Raw genomic sequence first — 15,458 nt, 5'->3', positions numbered from 1 at the left:
TTCATATCAATCAATCAATCAATCAATTTTTTTTTATATAGCGCCAAATCACAACAAACAGTTGCCCCAAGGCGCTTTATATTGTAAGGCAAGGCCATACAATAATTATGTAAAACCCCAACGGTCAAAACAACCCCCTGTGAGCAAGCACTTGGCTACAGTGGGAAGGAAAAACTCCCTTTTAACAGGAAGAAACCTCCAGCAGAACCAGGCTCAGGGAGGGGCAGCCTTCTGCTGGGACTGGTTGGGGCTGAGGGAGAGAACCAGGAAAAAGACATGCTGTGGAGGGGAGCAGAGATCGATCACTAATGATTAAATGCAGAGTGGTGCATATAGAGCAAAAAGAGAAAGAAACAGTGCATCATGGGAACCCCCCAGCAGTCTACGTCTATAGCAGCATAACTAAGGGATGGTTCAGGGTCACCTGATCCAGCCCTAACTAGAAGCTTTAGCAAAAAGGAAAGTTTTAAGCCTAATCTTAAAAATAGAGAGGGTGTCTGTCTCCCTGATCTGAATTGGGAGCTGGTTCCACAGGAGAGGAGCCTGAAAGCTGAAGGCTCTGCCTCCCATTCTACTCTTACAAACCCTAGGAACTACAAGTAAGCCTGCAGTCTGAGAGCGAAGCGCTCTATTGGGGTGATATGGTACTATGAGGTCCCTAAGACCTCCCTTATCTGTAATAGTAATCAGAGTACTCAGCAGCAGTGTGTGTTTCTTCTTATTATCTGTAATAGTAATCAGAGTACTCGGCAGCGCTGTGTGTTTCTTATTACCTGTAATAGTAATCAGAGTACTCGGCAGCACTGTGTGTTTCTTCTTATTATCTGTAACAGTAATCAGAGTACTCAGCAGAAGTGTATGTCTCCGTGTGTTGATGTAAAGGTGGTGATGAGCTTCGTCATCGGTGCAACGACATTTGGACTCATCGTCCCGCTCCTGGTCAGGAAGAACAGGTCAGTCACAGTCAGTCAGAGCTGCGTGTCGTCAGAGTGAGCTGCAAAAAGTTTGTACCTGAGTTTTCAGAGGTGGTGTTTGTAGTTGCCATCTGCCACGCCGGTGTTTGCCAACCCGGACAGTGGGAATACCACCTCAACCGGCAACTTAGCCCCGCGACTGGACAGCAACAACGTCCGAGGCCCAACGTGGTGAATTCACTGAGGCCGTGCGCTGCGTCATTAGAACCGCGCGTCACGAGTGCCGCTTCCCCGAGGCCTCGTGCAGCCACCGCGCATCCATCAGCGCGGAAACACCGAGGCCGCGCGGCACCAGCGAAGTGCAGATCCATCCCGGTGACAAACAACGCAGGCTGTTAACATCGGCGATCGACAAGCTGCTCATAAGCCGACCATGGGGCCTAAGAAGGTTCTGACAGCGGAGGAAGGTGACGATATTAAAAAATCTCTGGACTTTCTATCAGAGGAGATTTCTGTTGTGAAGCAGCAACAGAAATCAATCATGGATCTGGTGGAGGAGGTGAAGGCATTACGGCTCCAGAATGCCGAGAAAGACCGGCATCTGGTGCAGCTGGAAAATAGAGTGGCTGAATTGGAGCAGTACACCAGAATCAACGACGTCATCATCACAGGTCTTCACATCAAACCACGGTCCTACGCACGGGCGGTAACAGATGAGAGCGGAGGGGAGCCCAGTGAACAGGAGGTCAGCTCTGTGGAAAAACAGGTTGCTGATTTCCTCCTATCTAAAGGTATAGAAATGGATTTAAATAACATTGAAGCGTGCCACCCTCTGCCCCGGAGAAATGACGGTGATAAACGAACCGTCATCATGAGATTCATCAACAGAAAACACAGAACAGCACTGTTAAAACAAGGAAGAAAACTGAAAGGGACAAACGTATTCATCAATGAACATCTCACCAAACGGAATGCCGACATCGCCAGGAAAGCACGCTTCTTGAAGAAACAGGGAAAAATCCAGCACACATGGACTTCAAACTGTAAAATATTCATCAAACTGAACGGATCACCAGAACAAGCAAAAGTCATGGCAATAAGGAACATCGAGGAGCTGGACAAATATGAACAATAGTGTTTCTTAAAGCGAGGATCTGGACAGATATGACCAATAAGGTATGAGGACACAAACACATCACAACACCATGACACAGACCAGAGGAACCTATTCATCTACTACCTATTCATCTACATCTGGAGACAAGAAGGATATAACTCAAAGGATTGCTGATCATGGAAAAGTAGAACTGAGAACATTTAAATACACAGACCACAATGTACTGGACTTGGAGCACGATATAGACCCGGACAATAATTTCTTCTCAAATATCAATGACAGTTGTTGCTATTATACAGATGAACAGTTTAATCGGATCATTAAAACGGATAACAAATTATCAATAATCCATTTCAACAGCAGAAGTCTATATGCAAACTTTAACAACATTAAAGAATATTTAAGTCAGTTTAAAAAAATATTTAACATAATTGCTATATCAGAAACATGGATCAATGAAGATAAAGGAATGGATTTTGAACTGGATGGATATGAATTTAATTGTGTAAACAGAAAAAATAAGAGTGGAGGAGGAGTGGCTGTGTATGTGGATAAGAACATGGATTATAAAATAGTAGACAATATGACAACTGTGATTGATAACTTATTAGAATGTATAACTATTGAAATATGTGAAGAAAAAAGCAAAAATGTATTAGTCAGCTGTATATATAGAGCACCAGGATCTAGTATTGAAACATTCACTGACTGTATGGGAAAAATGTTCTCAAAAACTAATCAAAAAACTGTGTTCATTTGTGGTGACTTAAATATTGATCTGCTCAATCCAAATAAGCATAAAATAACAGATGAATTTATCAGTATAATGTACAGTATGAGTTTATATCCAAAAATCACCAGGCCAAGCAGAATTACATCCCATAGTGCCACCTTAATTGATAATATATTCAGCAATGATATTGAGAATAACACTGTGAGTGGATTATTAATCAATGACATTAGTGATCATCTACCAGTTTTCATCGTTTATAATAGAAACCATCGGCGGAATCAGCCAGAGGAGAAAATAAAATACAGGCGAGTGCGGACAGAGGAAAACATGAACACACTAAAGAAGGATTTACAGGAGCAAAACTGGGAAAAGGTATACAGTGAAAGTGATGTTGATAGTGCATATGAAACTTTTTTACAAATATTTACATCATTATATGATAAAAATTGTCCAATTAAACAAGACTACAGAAAACAAAAAATCCAAGCTCGACCATGGATGACGAAAGGGTTACGAAATGCATGTAATAAGAAAAATACACTGTATAGAGAATTCATAAAACTAAAGACTAAAGAGGCAGAAAATAGATATAAGAAATACAAAAATAGATTAACTAATATTATACGGGTATGTAGGAAGGAATATTATAGTAACATATTATATAATAACAAAAACAATATTAAAGGAATATGGGATATATTAAATAGCATTATCAAAAATGGTAATAAAAAACAGAGTTACCCTCAGTATTTCATTGATAATAATGTCAAGAAGGAAAATAAGGATGAGGTAGTCAACGGTTTTAATAATTTTTTTGTAAATATTGGACCAAGCTTGGCAGAAAAAATTCCCGATTCCCAACCTGAGGATTGGGATAATAATCTCATAGAAAGAAATCCCTGTTCAATGTTCCTCACAGCAGTGGATGGAAATGAAATTATAGACATTGTGAATAATTGTAAATATAAAACATCTACCGATTTAAATGAAATTGATATGGTGGTGGTAAAACAGGTCATTGAATGGATTGTAGAACCATTAACATACATTTGTAACTTATCATTTCAAACCGGTAAATTTCCCAATCAAATGAAAATAGCTAAGGTTGTGCCGCTGTATAAGACTGGGGATAGACACCACTTCACAAATTATAGACCTGTTTCTTTGCTTCCACAATTTTCCAAATTATTAGAAAAGTTATTCAATAATAGATTAGACAAATTCATAAATAAACATAAATTACTTACTGATAGTCAATATGGATTCAGAGCACATAGTTCAACATCACTTGCATTAATAGAATCAGTTGAGGAGATTACAAACGCCATAGACCACAAATTACATTCAGTTGGAATATTTATAGACCTTAAAAAGGCTTTTGATACAATCAATCATGACATATTAATCAGTAAACTTGAACAGTATGGGATTAGGGGGTTGGTGTTGCACTGGGTGAGAAGCTACTTAAGTAACAGAAAACAGTTTGTGAAGTTGGGGGAATATACATCATCATGCTTGGACAATGCTTGTGGCGTCCCACAGGGGTCAGTATTGGGTCCAAAACTGTTTCTAATTTATATAAATGATATTGTCAATGTTTCCAAAATATTAAAATTAGTATTATTTGCAGATGACACAAGCATTTTTTGTTCAGGGGGGGATTTGCAGGAGTTACTGAGGAGGATCAGTATAGAAATGGGAAAATTGAAAATATGGTTTGACAGAAATAAATTATCATTAAACTTAAGTAAAACAAAATACATGTTATTTGGCTATTGTAATACAGACATACAGGTTCAGTTACAAGTCGAGGGGGTAGATATTGAAAGGGTACATGAAAATAAGTTTCTGGGGGTGATAATAGATGATAAGATAAACTGGAAGACTCATATAAAACATATACAAAGTAAACTGTCAAGAAGCATTTCAGTTCTAAACAAAGCGAAACATATTCTGGACCACAACTCACTCCGCATTCTTTACTGCTCACTGGTTTTACCATATTTACAGTACTGTGCAGAGGTATGGGGTAATACTTATAAAGGTACAACACAATCACTATCAGTAATGCAGAAAAGAGCTATAAGAATTATTCATAATACTGGCTATAGAGATCATACAAATCCACTATTTTTACAATCCAAATTCTTAAAATTCACAGACTTGGTTCATTTTCAAACAGTACAAATTGTGTATAAAGCAATAAACAATTTACTTCCAGCAAATATTAAAAATATGTTTTTTAACAGATCAGGGGATTACAGTCTGAGGGGGAAATTTAATTTAAAGCATCAGTGGGCACGAACAACATTAAAAGGTTTCTGTATTTCTGTCTGTGGGGTGAGGATGTGGAACAGATTGGGAGTGGGGCTCAAGCAGTGTCCAAGCATGAACCAGTTCAAACAGCGGTACAAAAATATGGTTTTTTCCTGGGTATAGGGAGGAGGAAGGGTAATGAGGGTTAGGGTGTTTTTGTTGTTTGCTTCGGCTTGTAAATATATAGTATTTTGTATGTAAGTAGGTATGTGTAGGTGTATATTTATGTTTGTGTATATATACGTGTATATATGTATATGTGTATATATGTGTATGTTGATGTGTATATGTATGTGTGTGTATATATATGTATATATATATTGATATATATTGATATCGGTTTAGGTGTGTAGGAATTTATGTGTATATGTGGCAAAGGGTATTACTGGTTGTGGGGAAGAAGGGGTAGGGATAAATAAGCTGATGCTTCACCCTACCCCTTTTCGGACATGTTGGGTACACAGTAGGAACTTTTTTGTTGTTGTCTTTACTGATCTATCTTGTAATTGTTGTTGTATCAAATGTTCGAAATAAACAGTTTTCATTCATTCATTCATTCATTCATTCATTCATTCATTCAACAGACGACTGCTGAAATGGAAGAGATGGTCAAGATGATCCTGAATGTTCCAGCTGGATGACTGAAGAAATGTGAAGCTAAATGTTCCACCAAAGTCAGCCGACTTGTTTCTTCATTTGTTCTCCATCGTGTCAAAATGTCAAAAACAGAGTGAATAAAAATGTGAAACATCAAATAGTATTTGTTCGGTGACAGAATAGAAATTAAAACGCTGCCATGGGACAGACCATCACCATGACATCACAACACATCCACATCATGACACTTTGTCATTTCCCAACCAGAGAGGACTAGAACACAGACCTCTGCCAGGGCTGAGGCGTCCTAGAACTTAGACACCAGCACCACGTTCATTAGAACACAGGCTGGCCGGCCGCGATGGCCAGTCTGTGGTTATTACCGTCTTTCTAAGAAGAAGAAGCCGCCATAAATATTCCAGACGTCCTGTGGTTAAATGACATGACTCCACCTTACTGTATAAAACTAATGATGTCTGCAGCTTTGATCCCTTTGGACAGGATGACCTGGGTTCACACGCAGGTCGGTTAATGTCATTACTGACAGTGTAACAGTGATTTTGATCCAAATACATCCTGTGAGTTATTTTTCAGAATGCATGCTGCCTTGTCACTAATGATTCTGGTGACTTTTACCTTCTTGAAAACCATCTTTAGAAATGACTCGTTACTGATCCCGTGTAAACAGACATCTGTAAATATTCTGTCATGTAATCTGGAAAAGGAGTTTTCTACAACAACTGAATGACAAAAATATTTGTGGGGGGAAAAAAAAATTCCAGCCTGGATCAAGCGCACGTGTCCACAACATGTGACTGTGTGGAAAGTTAAGGCTGATTAAAATGTGCTGTTTTATTAGATTAAGTGTTGTGGGGCTTCACTTCCACATCAGGAGTGATGACACCTTATCTGTGATTGAAATTAAGTGCATGTCAGTCACATGATCCCTGGAAAAACAACAGGCTTCATCTGAAACATCAATCTGTCATTGAAAGAAGCTTCAACACAAAATGGATCACGACGATAACACATATGGTCACATTTATCAGATTCAGAACTTTTCCATTTTTAGCTTGTAGCAGACGTTCATCACGGTTTGGACATAATTCACCATACCAAGTGTATTCCCTGCTTGGTATGTGGTAACACCCAGATGCGTGGAGCACGTGTTAACATGCCGAGGCGTGCACACTGGGTTTCCTGTCTTGCCAATGGGTATTCTCTGCATATAAAGCCTCTTAATTGGCACCTTTGATGTTCGTTCCTGTCTTGGCTACTGTGTGGACAGTCGGCAGTGCTCATTTTCTGCTGTGTATGCAAATGACAAGCTGTCTGACATTATGATGTTTCCTGTTTTTTCATGTTTTCCTGCTGTACATGTGACAAATCTTTCCGGCCCCCTGTGGTGCTTCCTCTGTCAGGACTCTTGTGAGGTAATGGGTGGGGCCAAGCTGTATAAAGGTCTGTGACTTGTGTGAATAAAGGAGGACACAATGAAAATGTAGAAATAACGAAAGAAATAAACAGCACACACTTGTTTCCAAAGTGGAAAAATTGTCTCCTTCATCCATCACAATTTCTACAAGCTTAACTTTTTAGGAGCAGCAAAAGCTGCATATTATGTATCTACAATTGAGAGGTGTGAGCAGGGGCGTCGGACTGGGGCGCTAAAGGGTACTATGTACCCAGGGCCCAGAGCATGGGGGGGGGGGTCACAAAAAACTGGCATTAAATACATTTTTGTGTTGCATGTTATTAATGTCCATTCGATTCATGTTGTAAAGAATATAATTAGGATGAATGTATAAATGTTGCAAAACAATTCTGCTCTAACAATAATATTGAAAGATCTCTGCGGGCCCTTCCACCCCTGCACAGTTGTACAATGGTTTAGTCCAGGCGCACAGGCGACACTCTGACCTGTTATGGTCTTCTGAAACAGTTGATAGATGTATTTTATAACTTAAAAACGGGACCGATGCTAACGCGTTAGCATGTCTGTGACGTTTTCAATATTGAAGTTAGCATTAAGCTGTTGCAGCTGTCAGCACATTTGTTTTCTGTATAATAATTCATGGCTCAGCGTTTGTTGTCGTAAAAGAGTCAAATGTATTACAAATTGTAATATTTTTTTCATTTATTTTTATTTATATGTCAATAATAATAATAATAGAAACAACAACAATAATAGTAATAATAACTAATAATGCCACAATACAGTTTTAGAGAAACGGACAAAAAGAATCTGATAAAACAAAAGATTAAACCAACCAACAATGAACATAAATAAATATAGAAATAAGTGTTTCCTGTGAACACCTAGTGACTCTTAAACCTCCACTTCACCCCTGTTTTATTAAGTTTAATGACAATTTGTTTTGGTCAAACCACATCTAAGCTGTGTTTTTACACAAGAAAAAAAAATGCAGTAAACTGCACATTTGTCTCTTTTTTTCATGAAAATATCTTATTAAATATAACATATTACACTTTTGTCAGGCCTTTAAAATAGTTTTGTGGACTCTTGCTGTAATATGTTGTTAGTGGTTGAGATAGTTGCTGTAGGCATCTAAACCTGATGGAAATCTCTTTGTGGTGTGTCGGTGATGTATGTACGTGCTAAATAAAACTAAACAGTACTCCAGGTATGTTTTTGACGAGAATATAACATAACTTTGTTACAAGGTCAAATGTTGATGTTCTGTGATAAAGGCCTTTTAATAATAACTCACTTAAAGAAATAATGGCAAAACTCACATGTAAGTAAAAAAACAAAAAACCCAAAACAATTAATCGAAAAACTAATCGACCGACGAACTGATTAGTAAAATAATTGTTAGTTGCAGCCCTAGTGTTTAGGCTGAAATAAAATGTCTTTCCTAAAAAAATCAAAGTCCGGATTTCAAAAAAGAAGAGAAAAAAGGATGGAAAGAAAACTAAATGAGGGAAAGCAGCCGCTAACCAAATTCTTTGAAAAGAGAGGTGAGCTTGAAAGCGAGCTATATTGAGTTGGGGGCTCTGCGGGACCAAATTGCACCATTTTTCTAGAAAATTGCACCATTTTTCTAGAAAATTGCACCATTTTTCTAGAAAATGGTGCAATTTGGTGCTTTCCTGTGCATTTTAACTGACAGGAATGCACCAAATTGCACCAGTTTCTAGAAAATGGTGCAATTTGGTGCTTTCCTGTGCATTTTAACTGACAGGAAAGCACCAAATTGCACCAGTTTCTAGAAAATGGTGCAATTTGGTGCTTTCCTGTGCATTTTAACTGACAGGAATGCACCAAATTGCACCAGTTTCTAGAAAATGGTGCAATTTTGTCCCCCAGACCCCCCAACTCAATATTACTCCCCCAGCTTTAAAAAAGGTTCTGACTCCCAGGTGTGATCTAAGGTATACATGATTTAGACCTGGTTTGACTATGCATTAGAAATTTGGTGTTTGCGTTAAGAAAAAAAACATAACGGGGGGAGGGGGGGGGGTCTTCAATATGGCTAGTACCTACGGCCCAGAATTTGGTGCTACGCCCCTGGGTGAGAGTGGTGGAAAATTCCCAAGAAAATGCAAATTGGCCACAAATCATCCTGTGATACAACTACATGACAAACTCATGCTGTTTGAAGTGAGCAGCAGTAACTTTCACTTTAGTGGAAATGACACGCCCCTCAATAACCAGGAGGATTTGATCTTCATTTAACTATAAAAAATACCCATAAAAAGCATCATCACAACAGTTAAGTTTTACAGAGTGGAAAGAACTAGATTAAACTTACTCAAGTGTAAGTTCAACAGTTAAGACACTGATGTGTTCAGAGAAGTGTAATATCTCCCCCTGGTGGTACGTTGCTGGAACAGCTTTTGGGATCATCATAAGCAGAAACCATCCATCCATCCATCCATCCATGCTCTAAGCCAGTTCACCTCAACCTGCGTTTCTGTGAAAGTGGGAGGAAGCCGCCAGAGGGAACCCACACAAACATGGGGAGAACATGCAAACTTCACACAGAAAGGACCAGGTCCGAAGAGAACCTAGAACCTTCTTGCTGTGAGACAGCAGTGCTCACACCTGAGTCACCTTGTCACCCACAGGAGCAGTAGTCCTTCTTCAACAGAACTTCTCCAAAGGTCACACAGCTGACAGTAAGAAAAACGAGCCAGTCTCAACATTCACTCATTTATTTACATTTTGTATTCACAAAAAAAACATCAAATCCATTTCTCCTACATGTTTCTGTTTGTATTTAACACCACAATGACCCCACGTGTAACACACCAAAAATATGTTTCAGCTACACAACCAGTCATTTACAATCAAAGGAGTGATATTAAAAACAATCAAAGCACATTAAAGAGTGTGACAGTTACTGATAAAAAAGAAAATTGATTTTAAAGAAATAGATATACCTACAGTGATACACAGACGCCTGTGTATCATTCAGCTGCCCACATCTTTACAGGGTCACCACAGAGACGTCTGTGGTGACCCTGCAGCCACATTGGGATTTGGCACATTGGGATTTTTACCAGATCCCCTTCCTCATGGAACTCCAGTTTTACAAGAAGAAACACACACTACCCAAGACCTACCCTGCCCCTCTGAGACCTGACAGAATCAGGCTGACACACAAACCCCCTGAATCAATGGAGATGTACAAACAGCACATGGGTTAATTTTAACATTAGGAATAGGTGAAGTTCATTTCCCTTCAATTTCTGTGGCTTCAAACTGCCGTAAAAGTTCAAAGGTCAGTACAAGGCTCTTGCAAGATGGTTACAGCTAAGAGATCTCTGCACCTGGAAGAACTTGGCCCAGGTGTTGGCTCGGCCTGGAGAAGCCGGCACCAGGAGAGCTGGGTCTTTTATAATCACATTACACTCCTGTTGTGTCTGGAGTAATTTTAATCCTTTCTGGATAAATACTGTACATTCATACTGCCATTGAGATTCATTCAAATCAGTTGTCCAGGGGCCTCACGTACAACGACTTGCGTGGATTTCCTACTGAAACATGGTGTAGTCCAAAACCCAGAAACTGACGTAAGCACAAAAATGATCAGATATATCAAAGTGTGCGTAGGTATGGGAACTCCACTATACGAGGTCTGTTAGAAAAGTATCAGACCTTATTATTTTTTTCAAAAACCATATGGATTTGAATCACGTGTGATTACATCAGACATGCTTGAACCCTCGTGAGCATGTGTGAGTTTTTTCACGCCTGTCGGTTACGTAATTCGCCTGTGGGCAGTCTTTGAGTGAGGAGTCGTCCACCCTCTCATCGATTTTTTCATTGTTTAGGAATGGCTCAGAGACTGTTGCTTTGTTTGATAAAAATTTTTTCAAAACTGTAAGGCACAACTGAGGACACCATTCAATAAATTCAGCTGGTTTTCGGTAAAAATTTTAACGGCTGATGAGACATTTTGGTCTGGTAGTGTCGCTTTAAGGACGGTCCACGGCGCCTGACGGCGATCTGCGCTTCGAGGCGGCAGCGTCTCGCCATTTCAAGTTGAAAACTTCCACATTTCAGGCTCTGTTGACGCAGTAAGTTGTCAGAGAACAGAGAACTTTCAGAAGAAGTCGGCATGAGGAGTTTATTCGGACATTCCATTGTTAACGGACATTTTGTAATGAAAGAACGTGCGGGCAGAGTTGCATGTCGGGCCGGAAAAACACCTCCGTTGGAAACCTTAACGGGCAAGTTGGAACATGCCCAAGCTGTTAAACAATTTCTCAGTTACTCACTTGTTGAAAGCCATCAAAAGCCGCCTGAATTTTACAAATGGTTTTCAACACGGAGGTGTTTTTCCTGTCGCGGCGCGCACAGATTCACCGAGTCGTCACGGAAACGACTGTGAATTTGCCCGCACGTCTTTCATTAAAAAATGTCCTTAAACAGTGGAATGTCCACATAAAGTCCTCATGCCGGCCTCTTCTGAATCTTCTCTGTTCTCTCACGACGTCCTGGGTGAATTAAGCCTTAAATTAGGATGTTTTCAGGTCGAAACAGGCCGACGACGGCGCCTGGAAGCGCTGCAGGACGTCCCGCTCCGTGGGAAGTCCTTACACCGACAGAAACACCCCATAATCTCTCATCAGCCGTTAAACTTTTCACCGAAAACCAGCTTAATTTCTCGAATAGTGTCCACTCGGATATTCCTCACAGGTCCAGAAAAAATGTTGATAAAGCAACGCGCGCCGTCTCGAGCAGCGTGTGAAACAAAGGAATTCAGCCGAGAGGGCGGGACCACATCTCACTCAAGGCCTGCCCACAGGGAAATGACGTCACTGACGCGTGAAAAAACTCATGCATGCGCACGAGGGTTCAAGCATGATTGGTGTAATCGCATGTCAATCAAATCCATATAGTTAAAAAAAAAATAAAAGGGTCGGTTTATTGTCTCATAGATCTCGTACATCCCACCGAATAGTGCACCCCAACCAGTCACTTATGGAGTAATGTTGTTTCATCACCTTTTTTGTGCATTGATGTACATATGCCACTATAAGTATCTTACGAAACAAAATCTCGCCAGCAGGCTCAGGTTGTCACTTGGCTGCTCCACACACACACTTTGTCAATTGACCTGTACAATCACAAAAAACATTCCAATGTTGCTAACATCAGGTACACACAGGTAAAGCAAAGATTACTTGGCAAAAAAAAAAAATCGCACAAAAACAAACAATAATTGCGGATGATTAAAAAAAAATCACACACACATACAAATAATGAATGTTTATGAGTTCAATGAATATTTCATGAGGTGAAAGCTGGAACAAACCATTCAACTGACCTGTTATAGTCTTGCGAAACAGTTGATAGATGCATTTAACGGGACCGAAGCTAACACATTAGCATGTCTATGGCATTTTCAATGTTAAAGTTAGCATTAAGCTGAGCCATTATCATGCCTCCCTCCCCAGCGCGCAAAGGATTCTGGGATACTCTAAAACCGTGAATGGTTGGTCCAGATTTTACACATAGCATCTTGAGGTGAGATGTGGTTTGATACTGTGCTGTATAAATAACTGAAACTGACTTTAACAATCGTTTCTATAGGTTATCACACAAGAGTCAAGGTGCCGCTCATTCATTCATTTCTTTGTGGTCCTAATCTGAGATCATGAAAGAAGAAGGTCATATACTGAGCAAATGTTTCAGATGATGTTTATTGATAGCAGCCATCTCAAGCAGATTAATAATTTTATTCCAGCTCTGGACGGCTGCTCCATCCCTGCCTCCTGAAGGCAACTATACCAAAATTATAATCCATTGAATTGCAAAGCCATTTTATATATGTCACTCTCACACTGTCACTACATGGATGACCTCTAATTTCCTGCTTTTAAACTCAGATAAAACTGAAGTTATTGTACTTGGCCCCTCAAATCTTAGAAACATGGTGTCTAACCAGATCCTTACTCTGGATGGCATTACCCTGACCTCTAGTAATACTGTGAGAAATCTTGGAGTCATTTTTGATCAGGATATGTCATTCAAAGCGCATATTAAACAAATATGTAGGACTGCTTTTTTGCATTTACGCAATATCTCTAAAATCAGAAAGGTCTTGTCTCAGAGTGATGCTGAAAAACTAATTCATGCATTTATTTCCTCTAGGCTGGACTATTGTAATTCATTATTATCAGGTTGTCCTAAAAGTTCCCTGAAAAGCCTTCAGTTAATTCAAAATGCTGCAGCTAGAGTACTGACGGGGACTAGAAGGAGAGAGCATATCTCACCCATATTGGCCTCTCTTCATTGGCTTCCTGTTAATTCTAGAATAGAATTTAAAATTCTTCTTCTTACTTATAAGGTTTTGAATAATCAGGTCCCATCTTATCTTAGGGACCTCGTAGTACCATATCACCCCAATAGAGCGCTTCGCTCTCAGACTGCAGGCTTACTTGTAGTTCCTAGGGTTTGTAAGAGTAGAATGGGAGGCAGAGCCTTCAGCTTTCAGGCTCCTCTCCTGTGGAACCAGCTCCCAATTCAGATCAGGGAGACAGACACCCTCTCTACTTTTAAGATTAGGCTTAAAACTTTCCTTTTTGCTAAAGCTTATAGTTAGGGCTGGATCAGGTGACCCTGAACCATCCCTTAGTTATGCTGCTATAGACTTAAACTGCTGGGGGGTTCCCATGATGCACTGAGTGTTTCTTTCTCTTTTTGCTCTGTATGCACCACTCTGCATTTAATCACTAGTGATCGATCTCTGCTCCCCTCCACAGCATGTCTTTTTCCTGGTTCTCTCCCTCAGCCCCAACCAGCCCCAGCTGAAGACTGCCCCTCCCTGAGCCTGGTTCTGCTGGAGGTTTCTTCCTGTTAAAAGGGAGTTTTTCCTTCCCACTGTAGCCAAGTGCTTGCTCCCACGGGGTCGTTCTGACCGTTGGGGTTTTTACATAATTATTGTATGGCCTTGCCTTACAATATAAAGCGCCTTGGGGCAACTGTTTGTTGTGATTTGGCGCTATATAAAAAAATTGATTGATTGATTGATTGACTCTCCCACAGCCACCATCCAGATGAAGCTTTGACCGTGCAAAGGGAAGAATTTGGCCATATTTGAGCTAAACTGAACATTTTTGCATCATGTCATACATTCTTTTATCCATGGAAAAAAAAAGTTTACTTTTTTACTTTTGTCAACCAAATATCACTCAGTAGAACTCAGGAGCAGGACAAGAGAATGTTTAACCCTGATCAGTACACATGGGGTCCAAGCAGACCCCAGGGGTATATTTTTGTTGTATTTTCTGAATCATTATATTTATTCAAGTGAAATTATATGTGAATTATTTTATCACCTATATAGTTGTCTTCATTTTCACTTCTTTTGATCATATTTGATTAAATACTGTGGGCTCCATAATCATTTTTCTAATAGGGTCTGTTTGGGCCTCAGTTTGATATAATATCTGGTCTCCATAGCTTGTGGACAGATGAGTAAATTTCACAATGGGTCCAGATGAAGTTTAATGTTGTGTTTCCACTTCCAGGAGCAGGATACGTCTGATAAACACTTTCGGGAACCTTTGAGGGCTTAACTGAGTAAATAAAGCTTTCAGTCAACTGTTGACTTATGGACGGAACAGATGAGTGAAAAAGAGAGAACATTTCTTTTATCAGTTCACGTCATCATGTGTGGAATAGGTTGAGGGACAAAGTGCAGAAAGAATGAGTGTGACTAAAAATATGCGTAGAAGGTTGCAGAAAAGGTGCAACAATGACATTACAGTTAAAGACTGTTATAAAATGTTTATTGGAAGAAATACAGGAAGTTCATCATAGAAAATTATGTACAGTATTTTAATCATCACACAGACCCTAAATTATTTCAAATGATATCCTCATTGACTTCATACACTTTATTTAACATTAAAAAATTTGCTAAATATTCACATTTATTTTCAGCAATTCCTCCCAAAGCTCAGCACATATAAAAAAATTCTTGTAAAAAAAAGAAAAGAAATAGCTGTTACCTCTGCCAAAGAGGTCTTACCAGATTACTCAGAAACTACTCAGTCAGGTTTAATGAAACAAGGGCCAGAGAAGAAACCAAAACATTCTGGTGTTGCAACAGCTGGTGGTTCAGTTTCTCAAGGAATTTTACCTGCTATTGTAATAATTATTATGTGACTTAGAATCTGTAAACAGACTTATATTCATAGAACAAGGCATTAGCTCCTAATATTTAATACAGTAGTGCTGAGTGCAGAACCAACAGACTGAAAAACTCCTTTGTTCCTCAGGTCATCAGACTGTACCAGTCCT

This window comes from Thalassophryne amazonica, chromosome 9, assembly GCF_902500255.1.
Source record: "Thalassophryne amazonica chromosome 9, fThaAma1.1, whole genome shotgun sequence".
Lineage (NCBI taxonomy): Eukaryota > Metazoa > Chordata > Actinopteri > Batrachoidiformes > Batrachoididae > Thalassophryne > Thalassophryne amazonica.
This window is presented reverse-complemented; position numbering follows the sequence as displayed.